This window comes from Enoplosus armatus, chromosome 12 (genome assembly GCF_043641665.1).
Source record: "Enoplosus armatus isolate fEnoArm2 chromosome 12, fEnoArm2.hap1, whole genome shotgun sequence".
In the NCBI taxonomy this organism is placed as follows: Eukaryota; Metazoa; Chordata; class Actinopteri; order Centrarchiformes; family Enoplosidae; genus Enoplosus; species Enoplosus armatus.
Window position 1 is genome coordinate 19,851,359 of NC_092191.1, and position 24,621 is coordinate 19,875,979.

Here is a 24,621-nt window from a genome sequence, read left to right on the forward strand (position 1 = left end):
TGAGTAAATGTTGATATAGCCTCAGGAGATAGAGGCACCGAACTACAGGTGCAGCCATAACATTTAATGAAGGACGAGTGGTAGTTTGTTGTGCTGAGGCAAACAACCAGCAGGATTTCATGGCTCACTCAGATTGAACTCTGCGGGATGCCCTGGTCCCATTAAAGATGAAATTCAATTGAATTACACTTTGGCTTCAGTCTCATGGCTGTCATTTGTCCTTTTGATTGGTCTTATTTACTTTGATGTGTCAAGGGCGGGTGCCAGAGAAGGAAAGAAAGAGTAGGAGGAGGGAAACGAATACGTAATGACCCTCATGACTGAAGTGTTTCGGTTTAGTTTCTGTCTGCGATTATATGTTAACCTAAATACCTAAATTAACCTACGTGATGTACGGTTGGCGATGCAAGAAGACCAGGCCCTGTCCCACAATGCAGTCCAGGCAAGTGACACTGTGGGGGAACAAGTCGAACCCACCACGGTTCAGATGAGACTTGCATCCTTTCATAGGCATCCGCAAGCACTGGCATGCGGTATATGTTGCTGCCTGTTAGTAGCTGCTATAAAAAGATAAGAATTGCGATTCTTCTTATTGGGAATCAATTTTTCCCCCCCGACCCTGAATGCTACTCCTCATTTAGTCAAAAGATGTCCCTGAAGAGCCCCTACCGATCCAGAAACAAGCAACTAAATTCACGTTAACATAAAAACACAGAAAAGTAAGTAAACCAAGACCTCAAACACCCGAGTGATTGATCATCATGGTTATTAAAACTGTCCTCAAGTCATCCATCGGTTGACCAATGGATGACTTGATCCTATCGTCCCAACTCCTTTGGATCAATTCATCCATCGGTTGACCAATGGATGACTTGATCCTATCGTCCCAACTCCTTTGGATCAATTCATCCATTGTCGTTGTTGCTTCAGTCAATCTTTTAGGCGCACCTCATTTCTCTTTCCTCATCTCCCCCAAGCACACCTGTGTTCACTAAACGCAGCACAGGAGAGGGAAGAAAGGACGCACAAGATGCACCCTATGTTGAAGTCGATTATCTGACGAGCGTATCTGGTCTCGGACATCTGTTGCTGATTGAATACTGCTGGTGGTATGGTGGGATGCATTGGCAGTGCATCACCACAGCCGCTTAGCTTAGCACTAACCCTAACCCCAAGACTGCTAGTAGCTTGCCTGGCTCTGTCCAAAGGCAACAGAATCCACCTATTAGCACACTAATTAACATCATATCTTGCTTATACAGAATACAAAAGAAATAGCCAAGAAATAGTCGGGTGCATTTACCACCATAAGACCATAACTTGACATTTTTACACTTTGTTTTTGCTGGTAGGTGTATTTTGAGCCAGGCGTTCCCCATTTCCAGTCTTTCCTGGACCGACATTGTCATGCCTAGAGCCAAACCACTCGTGGCAACAAAAAAAAAAAAAATCTATTTCTTCTCTAAAGATTTTCTTTAAATAAGTGAGAAAAGGCATTGGCTTGTCACCCCAATCCATCCAGTATGACGGCCAGCTTCTTGCCCCACCGTCTACTTGAGGAAAGCAAGGTGGCTAAGAGAAATGTGATGCCCCTCTTGTTTGTGTAACCGTGGTCTGCATAATGGGAGGGATGCTGCACGTCTGGCAGTGAATGCAAGAGCAGGGATAGACAGTTAGGTGTTACGAGGTCTGCGGGACAAGTGAACCCAAGTGCAAACACAGACAAGACCCAGAATTAAGTTCAAAAAATATTTATTGCTGAGCACGAAGCAGGGCTGCAAGAGCTGTGAGCCCAGGACTGAGGCCGAGGCCGGGGCAGGGGCAGACCGGGGGCAGAGGGAGCAGGCACAGAGTGAGGTCCAGGGGGACTGAGCGAGCAGGGCAGGGCTGAAGAGCATGGCATGACCACACGAGGTGGAAGAGAACAGGGACCGGAGTCAGAGCGGGCTGGGCTGCGAGGGAAAACGGAGAACATGAGTCTCAACAACAGGAGCAAGAAGCAACAACAGCAAAAAAAAAGAAACAACATATAAACAAAGATAAAGAGGCTCGAAGGGCAGCAAACACTAACAAGTAGCAGAGTCTCCAATCTGGCAGTGCACAAGAGGCAGGGCTGAGGATTTGTAGAGGTCTTGATTATTGAGATGAGGTGCAGCTGGTGTGGCTCTGACTCCAGTGCACCTGTCTCCACTCACGCAATCAGACACACACACACACACACACACACCCACACAGGGGGTGACAGTAGGTCAGGGGGGTACAGGACTAGAGGGCATGGCAGATAATGCCCCAGGCGTAACAGTAAAGACAGTACAGTATGCGATAACATGCATGTGCCTGCAACCCTGCCTGTCTCGACTCTGGCTGACTCTGGTGTGACTGCACCTGTAAGAGACGTGATATTCCTTTCCACAGGCAGACTGTAGACTACACCATTTCCACACCATCACCCACTTTCTCAGCCACGCCACCCAGTCCACGTAAGGCACGTGTGCACTGGGGGCTGACTGCGACACACGGTCGGCCTGACAAGCAAGGTTGATTGATGTAGCCCACGTGAAGTATCCACGAAACCTCTGTTTTTTTATTCAAGGCCTGAACAGTCCGCTTGCGAAGCATGGAGGCCCAGACAAAGCTGTGATTTATGGTAATGCTTTATTTGACAGCCACCTTTCCTTGGATTTGTTGTTATGCATATTAGAGACATCATAAAAGTCACTCGTTGTTTTTTCTGTCTGGCTTTGCAGACAGATGCTTTTATTTTTTTTGTCAGTGTTCACGTTACAGCCAAACCCATTAACTCCATTACAATCGCTTCCTTACGAGGGAAACAACTCTCGTGTGTTTATTTGGTTGATGTCAGGCACATTTAATATAATATGTGACAGATCTGATGGCCCGGTGGTCCAAGAAAGAGACAAGCAGACCGGCTTCAAGAGAGAGGTGTGTCTTTTAACTTCCATGATATATATACTTCCATGGGTATCTGATCAGCACAGCTTTGCTTGGTCATGTTCTCCATTTACAGCTCTGGAAAAAAAATTACGAGACAGACTGCAACATTCTCAGTTTCTCTGCTTTTACTATTTACAGGTAACTGTTTGAGTAAATTGAACGTTATTGTTTTATTCTACAAACTACTGACAACATTTCTTCCAAATTCCAAATCAAAAATATTGTTATTTCGAGCATTTATTTGAAAAACATGACAATTGGTCAAAACAACAAGGAGTTCATCTTAATTTTTAAACAACACAATACTAATGTTTTAACTTAGGAAGAGTTCAGAAATCAATATTTGGTGGAATAACCATGATTTTTAGTCACATTGCTGTTGGGCGACTTAATGACACCCCTGGCGCAAAAATTCAAGCAGGTCGGCTTTGTTTGATGGCTTGTGACCACCCATCTTCCTCTTGATCATGTTCCAGAGGTTTTCAATGGAGTTCAGGTCTGGATATTGGGCTGGCCATGACAGGGTCTTGATCTGGTGGTCCTCCATCCACATCTCCATTGGCCTGGCTGTGAGGCATGGAGCATGGTCCTGCTGGAAAAAACCAATCCTCAGAGTCGGGGAACATTGTCAGAGCAGGAGGAAGCAAGTTTCTTCCAGGATAACCTTGTACGTGGCTTGATTCATGCGTCCTCCACAAAGACAAATCTGCCCGATTCCAGCCTTTCTGAAGCGTCCTCAGATCGTCACCGGTCCTCCACTGAATTTCACAGTGGGTGCGAGACACTGTGGCTTGGAGGCCTCTCCAGCCATCCAGCTGGTCCTATTGCAAGATCACATCACATTTTTATACTTTTCCTCATTAAACAAGATTTGTTTGTGTGCTTGTGTTCAACAGACATGCTGTAGAGATGCTGAGTGAAGAAAAAAGTGGAGTGGTCTGTTAATTTTTTCCAGAGCTGTATATTTATTAGCTTAGTTTAACTAATGGATCAGTAGTTCAAGCTGATAGTGAATCTTGAGAGTGCCCTCTGCCGGACGGTCTTTTGCGCGTGTAAACTGTTGCGTGTGACTGTACATTTTGAATTTGAACAGTAAAAACAAAAGTTCAAATTTCCACTGGTGTGATTTAACCTCCTAAGACCTGGCATCCACATGCGTGGACATCACATTTTGGGTTATACCATAATACTTAATTCTGCTTATATGGAAATTCAAAATTGTCCCCGTATGTGGAACCTCATCATGTCAACAGATGATGCTTAGTTTTTATACTTATCAGGGCCCAATAAGCCCAAATAGCAAAGAGAAATTAAGATAGAGCTTGGGTCTTAGGAGGTTAAAGCGATCATACCAGTTAGAAAGAAATGATGAGCGCAGGCTGGACTGGAACTGGAGCCTTGCGATTGGATAGCTTGGGGAGTTTGGTTGACATTCGGATACATATAGATACACTTATATAAAAATCTTTACTTTGTCTGACATGTACTCTGTCAAATAATCACTGTCCACAATTATTTTGAACAAAACCTTTTAAAGTGTTGATGCTGATTGCCTCTTCAGTGTGAACCGGGAGGGGAAGAACACCCGGTAATCAGGCTTCATGTCATTACCAACAGTTCCCCCTACAGCTTTATAGCCTGGCAGGATTTGGGCTCTTCACATTTGCTCTCCATAATCATAATCATATTATCCATGTTAAAAAATTCAATTAGGCTGTATAATCATATGGGAACAGCTCGCTCTGTGAACACACATGTTCTTATTGATTTTATAATTGAGAAATGCTGCAGTAAGTCTTGTGTTCTGATGGGACTGTAGTAGCTCCACTACTTCATGTCGAAGATCCCACGACGAGCCATTACCAGGCTGCGGCCATGAGAGTTTTACATGCTAGGAAGAGGGGAGTGGAGATTGTTACAAGGAACCCCCTTACTGTGAAGATGTAATGACTTTGTGGATTATCTGCATAGTCTGCAAATAGTATTATGTGTTATGTTTGTGCCTCGGTCTGCTGTCATACGTGTCAGGCTTCCACACACACCAGCCAGGAAACTAAAGCAATATCAGCAATGATGAAACTGCTGCAGCACAATAACACTGAAGTTTGCAGATGGAGAAAGGCAGGCCCGCTGCCACGGCTGTCAGTTATTCCATCATATGACATTTTCTAGGATTATCGTGTTCACGTCAGCCGTGAATCAGTAGAATTGCTGAGGTGGAATTCCGAATTTCTAGATAAGCAGAGAAATGTCAAACCCGTACTCACCACAACATTATATATTTGCACATATTTGAAGTACGCCGAAGCAACCAGGTTCGCAAATTACACGTTGTGCAACCTCCGTCTGGGGAATTGGAGGAATCATTTCTTCTTTGCATACTCGAAGATAACAACATCTAACGCACGCGATGAACCAGTCGTGCTGCCTCGCGTCCGCTACATGTTCATGCATTGCTTTGGCTTACACTATTAACTCTAAAGAAGAATGCATATCTGAACTGCAAATCAAAAGTATGATTTGACAAGCAGAATGAGGGACACTTAAGCCCTTATGTCCGCTCCAGCCGCAGCTGTTGTTACACTGGGAAGCTCCCCGTTGTGAATGTGTGTAACTACCAATGTGTCGAAAGGCATTGCTGCAATACAAACACATTAGCATAGCGTTTTTGCAAACACAATGCAAGTTCAAAACATAAAATGTGGGGAAAAAAACACACCACAAAGTATATATCGTAAAAAAAAAAACTCAAATATTCTCTGAAAATAAAGTCACAAATTTATGAGAAAATAAAATAGTGTATAGCGTTTTTCTTGAAAGGAACCACATCGCTTCCCTTCGGCATAACAGCATATTTACAAAACAATAATTTAGGACGCAACACATCAAACAAGCCAAGTATTATCGACAGGGCTGTTACTCTTTATTAAAGTTAAAAGGCTGGTGAGTTGCCACATGGAACACACCTGACTCTCTTTGACTTTCTCTGCAGATCTGAGATATTTCAGAGGGAAGATCTATTCAGAGGGACAATTGGCAACAAGTAGAAACGGTCAGATTCTAAAGAGCAAGAGCAGAGAAATACAATGCTTAATGTGCAATGATTCTGTCAACCCCCCCCCCCCCCCAACAACAACACAACAAGCTGTCCATAACAACGCGATGGTGTTCAGCAGGGTCTGGGATCTCCACACTTCATTGTAACGAAATTGACTGCATTTTGCACCTAATTTACTTTCCCCAGAACAAACTCTCACACTCAATTTTCTGCGAAGGCCGTGCTGTGCTGCAGGTATTGTTGCAGTGCTGGGTTTGCAGGTCTGGGTATGCTTCAAGGACCCGCTCACCTCTGACATTATAAAGTTGTGCTGTTCTTTGTTTCATAATCGCAGCATGACTGTCAGGCATCGCAGTGAACTGGCGCAATCGGTGGACAACAGTATGTATGCAGTTTGTTTTCACTCCGACTTTAAGGGAATCTCTTTTTTGCGCTCGTCCACATAGCCCCCCAATGTGCGGCACTCCTGATGTGGGCGTGTTATGAATACATAGTGGCTGCCACTTACTGCCAGGCGGATACTTGATATAGAGGTTAAGGGTTAACTATTAATTGTTCAAAAATCATTAATTGTTTAAGTAATTCTTTAAGCAGAAAATAGTAAAAATGTACTGGTTGTCAAAAGAAAATAAGACTATTTTGTGGTTTTCTTAGAATTCTAGGATAACAAGTGAATGTTTATCTCAATTTGAAGGGTCCATTATGGGCTTTGAGAACTTCAGGGGGCTTTTTTTGACCTGGTGATGGCACTAGATGAAAATTCAGGGCATCACCAAAGACAAAATAATACATCGTCTGGGAACCATGAATGTCTGAACAAAATTGTATGCCAATCCATATCGTAGACGACAAGCAATCTGGTGGGCGCTAGAGGGGAAGTCAGAGGATCACCAAAGTCATTGGAATTCATCCTCCAGGGGCCTTGGATATCTGTAGCAAATTCCACGACAATCCATCCAATAGCTGTTGAGATATTTTACGAAAAATGTCAACCTCAGTAGGTGTCATCCTCTGAGAACCATGACAAAATTTCATGGCAGTCCATTCATTCGTTGTTGAGATATTTCAGTTTGGACCATCTGAGCCATGTTGCTGTAACTGTGCAACTGAAAATAATGTATTCAAATAGGAAATGAGATACACGAATGTAAAGAAAAGGAATGACGTTTTAATCCACTCAGTCAATCCCTGCAATCCTCCTATAGAAAGAAGTTTTCCATCTTTTCCATAAAGACCGTGGCTAATATACAATACGTCTGGATATTTGAATGTACAATGCGCTGCCGCTATCTTTTGACTACTCAATAGAATAACAGCTAATGGCTCTGAAAGCTTCTTTGGTATTTAAGAGGTCAGCGTTTCAACTCTTCCTGTTCATTTTTTCAATACTCAGAGACAACTTTGACCTCAAGGTCACATACGCTCATTTGCCACATCAATGGCATGTTGTTCAAAAAAGGCGGCCGGGGTGCTCAATTCAGTAACTAACGACAACTCGCTCTGAGGTTCTTATTTTTTTATATATTGAGACATGCTGGAAAGCTCAGTCTGTATTCCTGCCACATTCCCCTCTGTGAGCCTTCAGGCACAAAGTCAGGTTGGGAAGTTTACGCTCGTGCCGGGGAAGGCAAGAGGGAACGGTAACTGAAAGTGAAACAATTACAGGGCTTTTGCTGCCTGGACGCTGTTCGGCTTCTCAGCGGCCACGCTTGCCTTGTAAGTTCAGCTCTGAAAGTGAACAATATTTTCAGACAGGACAGCGCAATAATCCACAGCACAATAGGCACGTCTATAAAATGTACTCATACGTAATACAGAAGTTGCTTCACTGCATAGTGCCTTTATGCCACTAGAAGCAGTAGAAAAAAGCCAGTCCACTCTCTTTGTTTAGGATTATTACTTCAGCCTCTCCATCAGTGCATTGTGTAATGGGGGAAAGAATCAGTACTATATTGTACGCAATCTACTGTACGGAGTGGCTGCACTAGCCTACGGCATACATCAAAAGTAAAAAGACTTGTTCAAATCCTGTACAGAGAGCTGGCAAATGGAAGGAAAAACCTGAATAAATGAGTGGAGAAGCCTGACAAATGCAGACGCTTCCATACAGGACACGAGGGGTCACTGAACAGTATGATGAGAAATGTGAATTATGAGATATGGCCATCACAGCAACCAGATCTCAACCCAAATGAACACCTATAGAGGAGGTATAGAGGAGATTTTGAGCAATGTGCAAGAGAGCAGTCTCCACCACCATCATGCAAACACTAAATAAAGACACTTAGCGTCTTTAACATCAGGCATGAGAGTGGAGACGTTGCTATGTAGTGGAGTCATTCTAAACTGCCTTTTTATGCAGGAGTCAATACCCATACAGCGGTAGAAGAGAAGTGTATTGGATGAAGCCACAGGACACGCTGATATGTGGTGAAACCCATTCCACGCGCTCCCCCTGTCTGTCTTTTCCCGCTCGTCACTTGCTTGATTTTCTTTCCATCAAACACTTATTTCAACGTTTCAGGGTCTAATCTGTGGCACCTCAGTCCAGATGAGGCTTGGACGTCACTTTACTAGACTCAAATTTCACCTTTCAGCCATGCTTTGTATGCTACTGCCGTCCCATGACGGTATATCAGAGGCAGCGAACACTCATTGGTCCTCGAAAGGAAAGCATTAGTGTCACCCTGCCTGCCCTCCGCTCATATAGAAGCAGCTGCCAGCACCCGATCAGTGGATAACAGGTAGTAATATCATCGTGGCAGCGAGATATGGAAACTAGCGTGTTAACAAAATTGGAACCGTTCCTGCTGGAGATTAACACAATGTAGGTTTCCTCAAATGTCGCGTCTGCCATTTTAATCTAACCTACAGAGTCCGAATGAACCAGCAGCACACTGTGGCACAGGGGGATGAGACTTCTTAATCGTTCAGCAGTAGGAGTACAGTCACACAGCCTGCAACACACAGTATCTCGCTAATTCACACGAGGGAAGCTTATCTTCACCCTCCCCGTAGACCTGTACATTAAGTGAACCGTTTCATTCGCACTGATACAATACTAATATTGTCCCATGCAGTCACCTGAGACAAAATCATCCCTCTCCTGATAGCCTCCATCAGCGACCTTCAGATTGCCCACCTTGTGTTTGTGAGGGCCAAGTTAAAGAGAATCTCCTGGCCTCTCATTAGCAGAACAAAATAGCTAATTAGTCAAGTAGAGGAATTTCATTTACTGCCTTTCTGTGCCCAGCGCGGTGATGGCTTTCTCATTTTGTTAACTGTTCCTCATTGGGTCCGCCGTGATTTTCCCCTCCTTTTTATCCAATTGATCTCTTGATTGCTGGGGTAAGCCTGTGAATCCTAATGGTGGCAGGTGTGTTATTGCTGATGTTAGACATCACATGTGCCTTCGAATGTCTGCCGATGTTCCATCCAATCAAACACAGGCGGCAACAACGCGGCAGCAGGGGGGGGGGGTTTTCTCGTGGCTCTGTAATGCTTTACAGATGCTGGACTCGCAGGCACACACTGCACAATGATTAAAAATGAGTGGTTGACACTGATTCAGCGAGCATAGCTGCGCCACACATTGCATCTCATGAGGACGCAGTAGAAAAGACTGAGGACGTTGTTGAACACAGGAAGAAGTGCCAGGCCTGTAGACCTCACAGAGATGAGACCTGAGCCAAGGCTCGCCACTTCAGAGGAACGACCAAACGCTCAGAAAGGTATCTCGGGGCCAGGACATTCAGTGCAATTAACAATATGTACGTGTCATTTCTTTAAATCAATTCTAAAAGACAGCCAATAATATGCTGAAACATGGGCAAATGCAAATGTATGAAAACAAGTATCCAGAGGATTACAGGAGTCCATTGAAAATGAAAGGAATTATCTTTCGATAACTGCAATTTAGTACTGATTTCTCTTTTGCAATTGTCTCTAAATAGGACAAGCATGAACAGAAAGGTTTTCATCCAAAAACAGATTCAGCCCAGTATCTCTGGGAACTACGGCCACATTGGGCGATTCAGCACCTCTCGGTTTGTGAGCAGTTCCAAAGTTCAGTGCTAATGCTGAGCAGTGCGCCCTGTATGTACATGTAGCATGTAACATGTGGCAAGGTTGTGAAGGCCAGGGTGGTGAATGGGCACGTAGCACATCTGATTTCCTGCAGGAGACCAGTTTGCATCCTGCCGCGGACCCCCATTTACCATTCGCCTTTTTATTAAGCGTAACATTTTTTAGTTGCTATGCCTAAATCGTAGTTTATTTGCAATGCACAGATTTTGTAGAAAACAAGTTTTGGCATGTGAGGGGAGATACGTTACAATTGAAAGTAATCTGAGGTAATCTGTCCAGTATTATTATTATTATTAGCTATCCTGTTGTAAACACATGCCCAGAGGCCAGCCTGTTCCATAACTGGGCTTGACCAAAATATGCAACTGCGTGTTATCGTCCAGCAATGAAAAGAAATGTCATACATAACTGTCTTCAGGGGGAAAAGAATGTCCAAGAAAGTCCAAAGACGGAGCCCTGTGGTTCTCCCAGCGTAATCAAAGACTGAAAAGATCTATCTGTTCGGAGCAACCTGACTCAAATATGAAGAGTTCCGCTTCTGATGTTCTGCAGACCCAGAAACACCAACCTATTGTTCCAGGCTGTTAATAAGGATGACAAACTGTACACAGTACGAAATGCAGTTGCCTTTCACCAAAATGCATGTTTTCATTAAATAACCTGTAACCATCCAAGTGAGTCAGGAAATGGAATGGTGGCACAAGTGGAGCGACACATCGATGGAGAGGAGAATCGCCTAAATTTTCTCTGTCAGAAATACCTTGTGGCTCCCATTTGGCCCCGCTTTCAGACTCTCCTGCAGCTGCACGACACAAACATCTTGTTATCAGCACATGCCATCCATTGCACCTACTATCAGGGAAGAAGAATACACATTTTTACTATTGTGTGGGACTCAGGAACGTATCCGGAGTCTCAATGCATCCCCCCCCCCCCCCAGGCAGTTGTGACTGACAGGATGGGTCACTGATTAACCAGCCAGCAGCGTGTCACTCACGGCTGGGGAGGAACACACTGATGGATCGTGGTTGACACTATGCGGTCGGAGGAGTGGCCCTCAGGCAAGGAGCTGCAGCTCCCCCTCTGGGGCTTTAGACTCCAGGGTCTGTATCCACATACATTCTGAGCATACTGTCAGAGCGCTCCGAACTTAGCCGAAACATTTCTAGAGAGGAGTCCTTGCCTAGGGAGTGATTTAGGAACATTCTTGATAGGCCTAATCACAGAATCCCATAAAGTGGATTGTCTTTAGGGAGGAGGCACCTTCTGAACAGCTGTCTCAAGTAGCAGAGACTCTATTTAATGTCCTTGGACAGACAGAAGTAGAAGCATCACCGGGCTGAAGGAAGGCACAGACAGTTCAGTGATTCAGCTGATGGAAATGCGACAAAGGAAGGCTGGTTTTCATGAACCAATACGGTTTTATTTAAGGTATAGGCCATTTTTCCTCTTGTATAGCTACATGCTCATTGCCATGGTGGTATTCTGTGAAATACATGAAAACTAATACAAACAAAACAAGAATTAAATTATAGTGTTTTTTGTTTTTTTTTGCCTTATTCTGCAGCACAGAGCCATCAGAGTTACCGGTGCCTTCAACGTTGCAGGTGTGCGACCCCTCAGCCGGACGTCCTCAGACAGCACGAAAGAGTCCCATGGTTACAGGACGAGTACCACAAACGTGTCAAAGAGATATATTGTCTTTATGAGAACATGCTTTCTAATGTACGTCCAGGTAAACTGTATGGTATGTCGGTTTCAATACAGCCACCAGTTTTTATGTTACATTGACTGCAACTTGCCTGAAATGCACATTTGTAAATTAGGCTCTGAGAGGAAGCCCCCTCTTCGACTAGTTCCTCCCCTGTGGAGGGTGACTCTCTTCATCTATCGCCCTCGTCTTCATCACCATCACCATGATGGTCCTCGAGAGGTTCTGAGATCGGTCTGGCTTTGCAGATGTTGCATACACTGTCACCTTACCTCCAGTCTGGATGGAGGTAAGGTGTAAGGAGCTTGTTGGGGGTTTCGTGGTCACATGGCGTCATGTGTTGAGCCTGGCCATTTTGCAACAGTGTCTAAAATCTTGTAGTCCGCACTGTAAACAATTTGAGCACTGATGCTGCGGTGCCTCTTTCTGTTGACAAAAATGTCTTCATTGTCTGATGGTGCGATAATGTGCGTCCCATCAATCACGCCAACAGCACCAGGGAGGCCCACTATGTCTATAAATGCCCTTTTGTGAGCCTGCAAGGTGTGGACATCCAGTGGGAATGAAATGAACTGTCACAACGTGAGACCGTGAAAGCGCCGTAATTGTTTGCGTGATCCCTCTGCTGATGGAGGGTTTGCGACAGACCCCAGCCAATCGCTGCTGCACTGTTGCATTTTTACAGCTGCCAAATGTCTTAGCGTTGTGATCGCTTTCATTCCTGGCGTTACAGGGTTACTGCTGTCGGGTGGGAGATGTGAGCGAATCCCGAATGAGATCGACCATAAACGTTATCCCTGCACGATCTAATCTGTAGCATTTCATTAACTCACTGTCATTCAGCGTTTGGAGAATATTTCTCCTTCCTCTTTGTCTTCCCGCCATTTTCTCCTCCGCTTAAAACACTCTTAAGCCTCTCAAAAGTCCTCCTCCCTACTCCTAAGGATTTTCCTTGGAATTATGACACACACACACACACACACACACACACAACACAAACACATACAAACTGTGTCACCTCCATCATCTGCTCGCACCTCTCTGCAAGCAAGGGCATGGTGAGAATGGGAACCCCAGCTGGCCATGCATTTTAATACAGAACTGTGGGGCCGTGGAGGAGAAAAGAGGGAAAAAGTCCACTGGAGGATGGAGAAGGTTTCCTCTGAGTTCAAACGCTCAGTGGACGTCATACAGTTGTAACAGAATACAAGTTGCTATTGAATGCTTCAGTACAGCAAACTTTGGAATTACGTACTTAAAGTTGTGCCACATTGTGGTCATTGTTTTTTGCTTTTTGTGCTCTGATCACTTGATGCGACCTTAAAAACGACGTGGTGTTACCATCTACAACTTTTTGTGACAGTGTCACGATAAGGAAGAATATTTTAGGCTCATTCTGCCCAAAAAAAAAAAAAAAAAAGCAGCTCAGTGAATGTGTACAGCGCTGCTTTGAGGTAAATGCAAATGTCAGCATGCCCACAGCGACAATATTAACATGCTGATGTTTAGCAGGTATCACGTTTACCGTGTTGGTTTATCATGTTAGCGCACTTATATACTAATAATTTACACTCGTCAGAGGATCACCGAAGTTATTACAATTGATCCTGTGGGGAACAGACCTGCTCTATATGTAAAGCGTCATGAGAGGACATCTGTCGTGATTTGGCGTTATATATAAAGAACATTGAATTGAATTGAGTGTCTGTAACACATTTCATGGCAATCACTCAAACACAACAGCGTAATGCCGTCCTTCATGTATATATTGTTGCTTAGAGTAAGTTGTCCGAAACAAACATATAACAAAGCTTTTTTTTTTTTTTTAAAAAAGGAAATGTTGCTGCTTCGCTACTGCTTGTAGACGTGATCCTCAATTAGGGGTGTTGTGAATGCCTCACGGTGTTTGCCTCTCACTCCTGTCCCGCTCTGAAGTAGCGCTGCTGGTGGACAGCTGCAGAGCCTCATTAGCTGTGAAGAGGCATGGCTTTGTGTCACCAGCACGCAGCGTGAGCAGGGAGGCAGCAGGTAACGCGGTGGCTTCACTCCTGAAAGTCACCCCATTGTCGCGTTCGCAAATGTAACTCCTCCGTTTTCACTTTGCATCACGGATTTTTACACAAATGACTGTGCAATAGTCACCATCTGCCACCAAGCACTGGATTTCTTTCTTCTTTTTTTCTTTCTCTCTGCACAGTGGCTGCTCTTCCTTTGAGGGAAAAACACCCTGTGTGGACGGGGCTGCGTGTACATTTTGTCCATTCAAAAGAAGGCAGGAACCCATCTAGTGCACTTTTATTAGTTTGACTGTCAGAGCTGCTACTGTGTGCCGTGGTGTGCTCTGCATACCAACTGAGATGGGTCAGGACACACGCTCATAATGGTCTTATTAAACTTGCCTTTGTCAATGAGCCAAAGCTGCGCCTATAAAACATATGGGCTCACCTTGGACTGTTTTTTTTTTTTTACTGAAGTGAATCACAGAGTAGTAATATTATATTTATTATATTTCCCCTCCTTATAAGCGACGTGGGTTAGTGAGAGGGAATAAATCTGTCCAACACGTTCTGGGTTTTCCTCACGACGTACACAGGGTAGCAAAAGGCACACGGGGAATAGACACTGGGAACGCTGGAAACACTGGAAACGCGTGGGGAAACAGGGAGCCAAGACAAGTAACACACAGCAACAACATACAACGAAGTGGCCCTGGGGAGAGGGAAACACACAGACTAAATACAGCAGCCAGGAGGGGTAAGTAATACAATAAAACATAAATGGAAGCAGGAAGCAAACTGTGACAATAAGTTTAGAGAAGACAAGATCAGTTAAGCCATTACGCTCGATCCCTGTGAACCCGCTCTCCTCCCCACTCCTTTCTCCTTCTTCTCAGCCCCATGAACTACCTGCTGCCTGAACAGCACCGACCAGTTGCAGACACCTGATACTGGAACATCAACTTAACATTACTGTAAACACTACATATGTGTGTAAACAAGCCGATCAAACAAGCAGTTCAATAAGTACGTGCTTCATTTAGGTTTACGTCACGCAATCTCACTCTATGACACTGTGACACACACCTAAATCACATCGCTGGTTGCTTTAGGAAGTCACACAATAGCATGAACAAAGGTCCCCTTTGTGCAACCAATGTGTGAACAAATCCGAGGATTCACCTGCTAGCTCGCCACCCAAAGTGAGGCAGCAGAGGCAGCAGAACCAGAGTGGAGCAATAAAAGTATAAAGATACTGGAAAATATAAAGATACTGAAGGGTAAGACACAGTAAGCAGACTGAGGAAGTATTGAAGGAGGCCAGAAAGGAGCTACAGGCTTCCATCTGTCCTGTAACTGGTGCAGCTCTTCGGTTCTCTCCACCCCCCCCCCCCCTGTCTCCATTGCCCCTCTTCCCTCTCTCTCTCTGTCAGTCAACAGGATGCGCTCTACTTTGATGGTACTCAGATCAGCTAATCAGCAGCGGCAGAAGGCGGCAGGGCTGAGCGGCACACGAAATACAGAGAGCACGGAAGTACAACTCCCCCCCCCCCCGGCTTACGGGACCACATGACCCTGAGCTGAAGAGACCTAGAGAGGGAAGGGAAGCTGCAAAGTCAATATGCAGAGTAAGAGAGCTGTCAATCACACACACACACACACACACAGCATCTCGTATACCTCAAATACGGGTTGGAAAATGAAACAGCATTTGACGCATTGCTGGTGATTTGGAACTCTTCTAATTAAAGGGACCAATCACAGCTGGCTCCTGTGACATCTCTCTATTGGCCAGCCTCCCGGGCACTGTCACACACGTGTTTCATCAGGATTACTGTCTTTGCGTTTATTCAGTCATACATACATGCAATCACAGCACGCAGGTTGTAAAGTGGCGTCTAGTGTGACAAAAGGAGCTCAAAAACAAGATGTGGTTAGTCTGGTGTTGGTTTTTCACACGTTAGTAACGATTACTGGGATCGCAGTCAGTCTGCATGTAAAAGTCAAAGGTGTAAAAGTCAAAGGTGCGTTCCATGTTGCAGATCCGGTGCACTGTTCGGTTCCACTGCTGGCAGCTCATTACCACATCTCCTCCTCAACTGGGCTGCTGCGCTGAAGCGAGGCAGAGTGACTGACAAGACTTACAACACACCTGGAGCAGCTGCTCTCGTGTGGGAGTGTGTATCGCTGTGTGCGTACTCACGATCACTTGCATGCTCTGTAATGTGTGTGTGCAACCCTGTCACCTCAAATTATGTTCACGTGCTTTTCAACAGCAAATAGGTTTTTGAAGGAGCCGCAATGGCGCCCGGATTTTCGCGAGTTGCATGTCAAGTTGCGTCGCGAAATGTTGCACGCTGAATGCATCTGAAGAATGTTTTCTGACATACGTTGCTCCTAGCAACTAAAGCACGATTCAACTTTTTAGAGTTATGTTTAGGCAACTAAAAGCACTGGGTTACGATTAAAGAGTGAAAAAGTCAGTGAATCAGTGAGTCAAAAGTGAGTCAAGGCACGGGACGCAACATGTCGCCTTACCATTCACATTTAATGAAAACCTTTTCTTTCACTAACCTTAACCCTTGTGCCCTCCTCAAATTTACTACCCTCTGGACACCTTCGTGGCAAAGATGTACACGCACACAAAAACTGCTATTAAATCATCATACATCAATATTTTTTTCAGATTGTTTTTTCATAAATCTGTTAAACAACTTCCACCCTGCTCAAAACTACCAAACATTCAATCATTTTCAGGATTTTAACCCTTTAAATGCCAGTTTAATTATTTGAATTATTTCATTATTTATTACAAAAAAACACAAAAATTTTATTATTTTACATATAATAAATATCAGAATCAGAACCAGAATCAGAAATTATTATTGATCCCCGGAGGGAAATTGTCGGTACCGGCGCTCCCATTCAAGAGTAAAGTAGCATAATTTAGAACTAAAAGTATGTACAAATATAAAAATACAAAATAGAAAATAAAAATAAAAAATATACATAGAGGGATGGGGCTTTGGTGGTGATTAGAGTCTTGGATATGTCAAAGATTAGCAACAAAATTTATTTGATTGCATTAGTATTTTTTTATGGAGTGTCAGATACTCCCTCTGGACACCTTCGTGGCCAAAAATGTACACGCACAAAATGTGCAATAAAATCCTCATACATCAATATTTTTTTCTGTTTTTTTTTGCTTGAATCCCTTAATCAACTTCAGCCCTGATCAAAATGATCAAATATTCAATAATATTCAGGATTTTAACCCTTTAAATGCCTGTTTAATTATTTGAATTATTAATTATTTATCTTAAAAAAACACAAAAAATTAATTATTTTCCATATAATAAATAGTAGAGGGATGGGACATTGGTGGTGATTAGAGTCTTGGATATGTCAAAGATTAGCAACAAAATTGATTTGATTGCATTAGTATTTTTTATGTAGTGTTAGATACTCCCTCTGGGACACCTTCGTGGCCAAAAGTGCCTCATTGACTTCCATTAAAACCACATTTTTTAATCTCACTGCCATTACAGTATAAAACCATGCATTCTGTAATGTCAGCATTTCATTTTGAAGAAAAGTAGTGATATTTGACATTTTTACTGTATTCCACCATATTCAACCATTTTCCCATTGCAGGCCGATCCATGAAATTCTTGTATTTTTGCCAGTTATATTACGGAGCCGTGTGACTACCAGGTGGCCCCAAGAGTTTTTTTTGTGTGTGTGTGAGTGAAATAATTTTTAAATCAACATCTGATTCATCAATGTGAACATTTATTGTGCAAACTGCAACAACAGATAAATGACTTGAGAGAGGGTGTGTGTGTGTTTTAGTTTAGTTCATTTCCAGCTGCAGACCAGCAGGTCCTGCAGCATGTGACCTGGTGCTCTCTACAAATGCACCTGTTACACTTGGTGCAGGTGGTAGAAGACCTCTTTTTTAGGCCTGTGCACAACCAGCACACACCTCTCCTCCTGGTCGAGCTGGTGGCAGCGGTGGCAATGGCGGTGTCGGTGGTTTCTGTGAGGGCAGCAACAGTGGTCTGTAACTCCACCACCATGGCAGCAGCAGCTGCTGTACGCGGGGGGTGCTTTCTCCGCGCGACCTCTGAGGTCACCATGGATTTCCCCAGCTCCTCTAAGAACAACCTCCGTCTGTATGTTCTTTGCTGGTTCCAGGAGGGATCCACTGCAGTGAACAGCACGAAAGCATTGAAGGCAGAGACTTCGATGCACTTGAAGAAGAGGACAAGAGGCCACCGAGGGGTCCGCCTCCTACAACTGTAGGTGCTGACCACCTACAAACGACCAAGAAAGAAAAAGAATCTAAATAAATAAATGTCCTCATCATTCACAAGTATTTTATATAATTCATTCTTTATATAAATGCAAGAAATAGGTCTAATGAATGATAAGCAATCATAATAAATACATATCTCAAACAAACACATGAAATCAGTGAGAATAAATAGACTAAGTCTGGAATCAATTCATATAGTAATAAAAGCATACAACATACCTTGTCAAGGTTGTCCAAGTGAAAAAATTGTCACAAGTAAGTGTGACACCCTTGAGCCCCTCAGTCATGTCCAGGATGACTCGCTTTCCCTGGCCCATCTCCGGAGCTCCACCAGCGGCTTTTCCAGTATATACCTGGCACCTCCAGGCATGTGATGTGGCGACATCTGCGGTGACCCAGATTTTCAGCCCGTACTTGGCTGGCTTGCTGGGCATGTACTGCCGGAGTTTGCAGCGGCCTCTGAAGGGTACGAGCTGCTCATCAACACAGATGTCGTCCCCTGGATTGAACAGGAGTGGGAGGCGCTGTGTCCACTTGTCCCACATATTCCGGAAAGCAGAAAGCTTATCCTCCTTGTGTCGAGAAGGACGGGTGAGACGGTCATCGAATCGAAGGCTGGCGCTTATCATTTGAAATCGTTTGTGGGACATGGTGGCCCTGAAGACTGGTCTCCCACTCTGGCCACACACCTGCCAGGATGAGAAGTCCCATATACGCTCGAATCTCTTGGGCATCCACATCACTCCATCCTGACACTGAACGCCTCCCGTGTAGGTTTGTCATTTGCAAAATCAGCTGGATCATGTCAGGAGACCAAAAGGTCAAAAGAGGATGCCATGATAGGATGATATGGCATATCTCGTGGGCCCTGGCATCATGCCGGTGGGTGCCTGAATGTAGCGCAGCGTCTTGGCATGAGATGGAGACCAGACTTGCCCGTTCTTCGCTGTCCACTCACTGTTAGGATGGGCAGGATCCTCAGTGTCCTCTCCACTTTCAGAGCAAGCGTCAGAGGCCCTCACAGAAGTGGAGGACTCTAGTGAGCATTCCGTGTCAGACTCCCCATCGAAGCTTGTGTCTTCTTCAGATGAGTCCTGCAGCTCGCTGGCAGATAAAGGCTGCATGACCATTTCTAAAGCCTCTTCTGCACTGAAATGCCTCTTCATTTTTGTTCCTTCTCTTTGCTCCAGGTCTTTCTCCTTACAAATGAAATGACCCTTCAGCCAAGCTGCATGTTTATCTTTGGCTGTGAAAGCAGCCAGGTGCATAAACACACTAATAGTTATTTTTGTTTTGGAGTACAGCAAAGGCAAGAGGCCATGTTTTTACTCAAGCACCTCTTCAAAGACACATGAAACACATCCCTCAAAAGATGCCCTTTTTTCACCCCTGAAATGATCAGTGCGTGCTTACAGATTCATACACACACACTCTCTCTCACACATACACACACACACACACACACACACACACACACACGCATGCACACACGCACACACACACACCAAAAAAAATATAAACTCTTGGGGCCCCCTGGTAGTCACACGGCTCCATAATACAACTGGCAAAAATACAAGAATTTCATGGATCGGCCTGCAATGGGAAAACGGTTGAATATAGTGGAATACAGTAAAAATGTCAAATATCACTACTTTTCTTCAAAATGAAATGCTGACATTACAGAATGCATGGTTTTATACTGTAATGGCAGTGAGATTAAAAAATGTGGTTTTAATGGAAGTCAATGAGGCACTTTTGGCCACGAAGGTGTCCAGAGGGAGTATCTGACACTACATAAAAAATTCTAATGCAATCAAATCAATTTTGTTGCTAATCTTTGACATATCCAAGACTCTAATCACCACCAATGTCCCATCCCTCTACTATTTATTATATGGAAAATAATTAATTTTTTGTGTTTTTTTGTAATAAATAATTAATAATTCAAATAATTAAACAGGCATTTAAAGGGTTAAAATCCTGAAAATTATTGAATGTTTGGTAGTTTTGAGCAAGTTTGAAGTTGTTTAAGTGATTTATGAAAAAAAAAACAGTAATATTGATGTATGATGATTTAATAGCAGTTTTTGTGTGCATGTACATTTTTGCCACGAAGGTGTCCAGAGGGTGCAAAATGCATCAAGAGAGTATAAAAGACATGTAAGAGTAAAAGACATTGGATTTCAAAAATTTTACTAAAAAGAAAAGTTCTTGCAAAAATTCATGCCAAAAGCTGTAACACAGTCAACATGATCACCAAATGAAAAAAAAAAGTTGAGAAAAATGTACAAATATGCCCGAGGAGGGCACAAGGGTTAACCTTTGTTAAGTGCTTTTGCTGCCTAAGCCCCGCTGCATGCTTCTTGCGCATGCACCCTTGGACAGCCCTCACACACTCGCATTGGGAGACATTTCTACAAGAAATTTTTTTTTAGCAGTTCCTTCTTTCTGGAAAAAAAACGTTGCCTGTGAACATAATCCAGACAGCAATTACGTTTCCTGAAAACAAATGAGCACTATATACATGTAATGCCTACGAGACAGGGTTGGCATTTGGACTGTGTCGTACTGTGTAATCAGCTACAGGAAGACAAAATAACTCTTCTAGGACCAGCAAAGCGTACGGCCATGTTTTGTTTCATACCTGTAACCTAGTTTCTCCAGGTTGAACGGAACTAAAGCTTGTTCAAGGGCACTTTGGGAGTAACTATTAACGAAGAAAGAAAAGGAAGGGTATTTTTCATTCACATCCCCCACCCAGATTTTCCCAGTAAGTCCAGTTCAAATTATCGACCCTCCAGTCATTAGTCATTAGCCCAATTCTCTACCCTTCCTCCAGGCTACAATTACCCTTATAATATATGAATTATGTTCAATGAAGAGCTTTTATCACTTAAATGAGAATGCAGGGGTTTTCAGGGTGTATATATGTGTTACGTTATAGCACTTTTAAATAGATGTGTTTGTCTGTGTTTGCGCTAAGACGTGATCAGTTTTAAGGGATCTATAGGAACACCAGTTTCGGCACCTGTCTTTGTTTGCCACAAAATGACCAAACCAGTGCAGGCAGACACATTTTGCACCTCAGAAAAGCTGTCAAATACGCCACCGTTGGCACCTCTTCTTCAAGGCACAAAAAGCACAGGCCCAGTGTGTTTCAGTTTGTGCACAATAACACTCCATATTTGCAGAAATATATTCAGACAGCTCCGGGCATTATGAATTCAAGGACAAAAGTTGCTCATTTTGCTGTAAAACTATATGCAGTCAGACACTTGAGGAAAAGTACGCCTTGAAATGGAGAGCGGACCCAATAGGCGGAGACAGTGAAACCAGATTCAACCACTCTCGAGCACCCGGCGCCCTCAATTTAATATAAACCCCGTGCAACGTGCTCATTCCATCTGAGAGCAAGCTGCGATGTTACCTGTTTACATTTACGTTTTTACTTCGATATTTATGGGGTCCCGGCGAAGAAAAGTAGGTCATTCGGGATGCAATCATTTCCAAAACGCCGCACACGGTAATGAGGTCATGATTTCTTCTTCTCGAAATGATGTTTCAGGCTCAATGGCCAGAGAGCCGCGCTGTGCCAGATCAAATCATGATATTATATTTGGTTGTTTGCCCCAAATCAATTTTAGTAGAGGAGGAGTTGGAGGTAGAAGTAAGCTAAATAAAGGAGTTGCAGAGTGTGGTGTCCTCCTTTGTCCCCTTTATTCATTATTGTTGAAGGTCAAATTAATCACCTGATGGCCTTTTTGGCTGCGGAGCCAAAGCAAAATCACGGTGACATTAGCACAGCAGGAATTCAACTAAAGCAGCCTCATCGGATTTATATTTATACCCTCAGCCTGCATTGTTCCGTCTTCTTTGCTTGTCTTTTTCTCCTGCACTCATGACATGACTTTACAAGAATATAATGTGGGAAAATGTACACAACCCACTGTAATCTGATTAAATATGACACCATCCATAATGCCATACTGTATTTTCACATGAAAGCCTGATTTGTTGGCAAGTTTGAGTTTGGACTTTTACAAACTGAAGTCATTTTGACCAGTCTGCACTCGTATTTTTATTATTTAAGGGTTGGGGCTTGGGTTTCAGTACATGTGCATGTGTGTGTGCAATTTCTTGTGTTTGTGTGTGTGTGTGTGTGTGTGTGTGTGTGAGAGCATGTTAGTTTGTGAGCAAGTGTGCATTCCACATGCATGACCATAAAGTCATTTTGTAGGATTTATGGAATCAATTATATACTTGTACATAATATGCATGTGTGCGTGTCTGTGTGTGTGTGTGTGTGTGTGTGTGTGTGTGTGTGTGCGTGAGAGAGAGAGAGATGCCATCCAAGTCTTCCCCTGCGGGAACAAAGCACCACTGATCTGATGACACAGTGACCGGAATCATCATGGGACTGCCGGTCCTGTTGGCTGCACACCTTCATCACACACACACACACTTCTGCATACAATATTCACACATCCATATGTACACTGAAAGACATTTTTGTTCTCTGTAATAATTCCTGTAATTCCAATCGGGAAAGAGGTGTCACTGTCACCTTTAATACAAAACTTCATGAGCAGTGTTGCCTTCTGCTCCCACTGCCCTTGTTTCCGGCCGATTTTAGCAACAGCTCTGTGCGGATCGGCCACTTGTTTGCCGACATGTTAGCCATATCGACTTCATTTCATGGCAAACGTGTGTATGATACTCGGCTTGTTGTGGAGTAAGTTCTGCACCAAAGTAGCCAAAAAACAGCTGCTTTAATGTTGGTGATGTAGCATTTTAATCGTTGTGCTCATTTCAGCTCTATATTATTATTCTGGGACTCCACTAGAGAAGCTTTGCATGCTTCACAGTTCCAGAAAGTCCTCGTGTATCTTCTCCTGGCCCTTCATGCAGCCCCTCAGTTCCCCCTCCGTCTGAAACAAGCTGTTTTAGACAAACTGAACCACGTCCAAACACCTGAAGAGTCGTCCTGAGCAGAGCGCTCCAATAACTCAGACAGGCTGAGCGGGTGGACGAGCGTCCCTGTACTTGGTGGCCGTGCTGTGCCTGGAGCAGATGACCTGCTGGGGGGGGGCGTGGCTGAGTGGGGTGACTGTATAGTTGTGACATCACAACCTTACTGAAGTCCCGACGGCTCGTTTAAAGGCACAGTGTCTGAATACGGGCTGTGTGCATTTCTCTGTGGACTGAGCGTTTTCCTACTTTCACAGTATTTATACAGCACCCAGAGCTGCTTTATAATCAAACGAGACATGGAGATCTCACTTTCTACAACATGGGACCTTTAAAAATGTCAAGCCAGAGACAGATGATACGGATGATGTTTTGTGTTGCTCAGACAATGATATTGATTTTGATCTAACCATTTATATATTTAAAATGACAATACTCACTTACTTTTTCCACTTGTACATGCAAAGATTTAGAAAAAGAGGTATAACCATTAAATGGGAGTGTTTTTAATTGCTGCCCTGTCCTTTTTGTACAAGCTGTTTGAACAGATGCCTTTCATTTGGCTGTTGATCATGGTTCCTTTTCTGCTTTTGCTGGTGAAAAAAAAAAAAAAAAAAGAGATCTTCATCTATTTTCAGTTTAATTAACATGAGTCTAATTTTACTTCCTTCATAATTGCTGTACAAGAATAAAACTACCGACATGAGAGTCTCCAGCAAACAAACCAGACTGGGATCAGAATCTCTCAGAAATACTTTTTCTCTCACACTTAACCCAATGTTCCCTCTATAACAAGATTAACTTTCAAAGGATCCCATAATCAATCAATGACATTAGCTGAAGAATTCAACCATGCCAGCAAATCAAACCACATTACTGATTAAGTATTGGATAGACGAGTCTGGCCCTTGAGCGTGACATGTGGAGATTACATGGTGCACCGTCAGGGTCGCACTCATCACACGGCTGTCTTTGGTGACGAGGACGATGAACACAGTGTGTGGTGGCAGCATTGTGACTCACTGGCCGACCACTTCGGCTCATCTCGTGCCGTCTTGCCATCCGTCTTGATTTCGTTCTAGCTCCATAATTGGTGTGACTCACTAATGGCTGTCTGTCAGAGATCACGCTCCACATCCCTCCCCAGCAGCGAGAGTCAGTCAGGGGGTCAGGCCACCACGCCGTGGCTAATGACGGGCAGGACTCGCTGGGCTTCTGATTGACTCTTGTCAGATTTGTAAAGATTTGTTTGTGTTAACTGTAGTACTTCCGTCACTTTTATGCTACTTATATGTTAGCACTTTTCAGATATCCTACAACCTGTGTCAGTGAGTCGTAGTAGGAACAAGGGGAACATGGTTTGTGGAACATGTTATAGCACTTTTAGAACATGTTATAGCACTTTTAGAAATGTCCATACTGGACAAGTCATACTGGACTGTCTTTTTCACATATTTCCAGAAGACGCCTCCCCTCTGAACATCAAGTAGAATGATAGAGTAGATTAAAGCTGCACTTCTTCATATTT

At 43.7% G+C, this 24,621-nt stretch overlaps 1 pseudogene; it reads right to left on the reverse strand.

Annotated features, from left to right (window-relative positions):
• Nucleotides 1-1,752: 1,752 nt before the first annotated feature.
• LOC139294621 (piggyBac transposable element-derived protein 3-like) lies at nt 1,753-19,291 on the reverse strand (annotated as a pseudogene).
• Between the last annotated feature and the right edge of the window lie 5,330 nt (nt 19,292-24,621).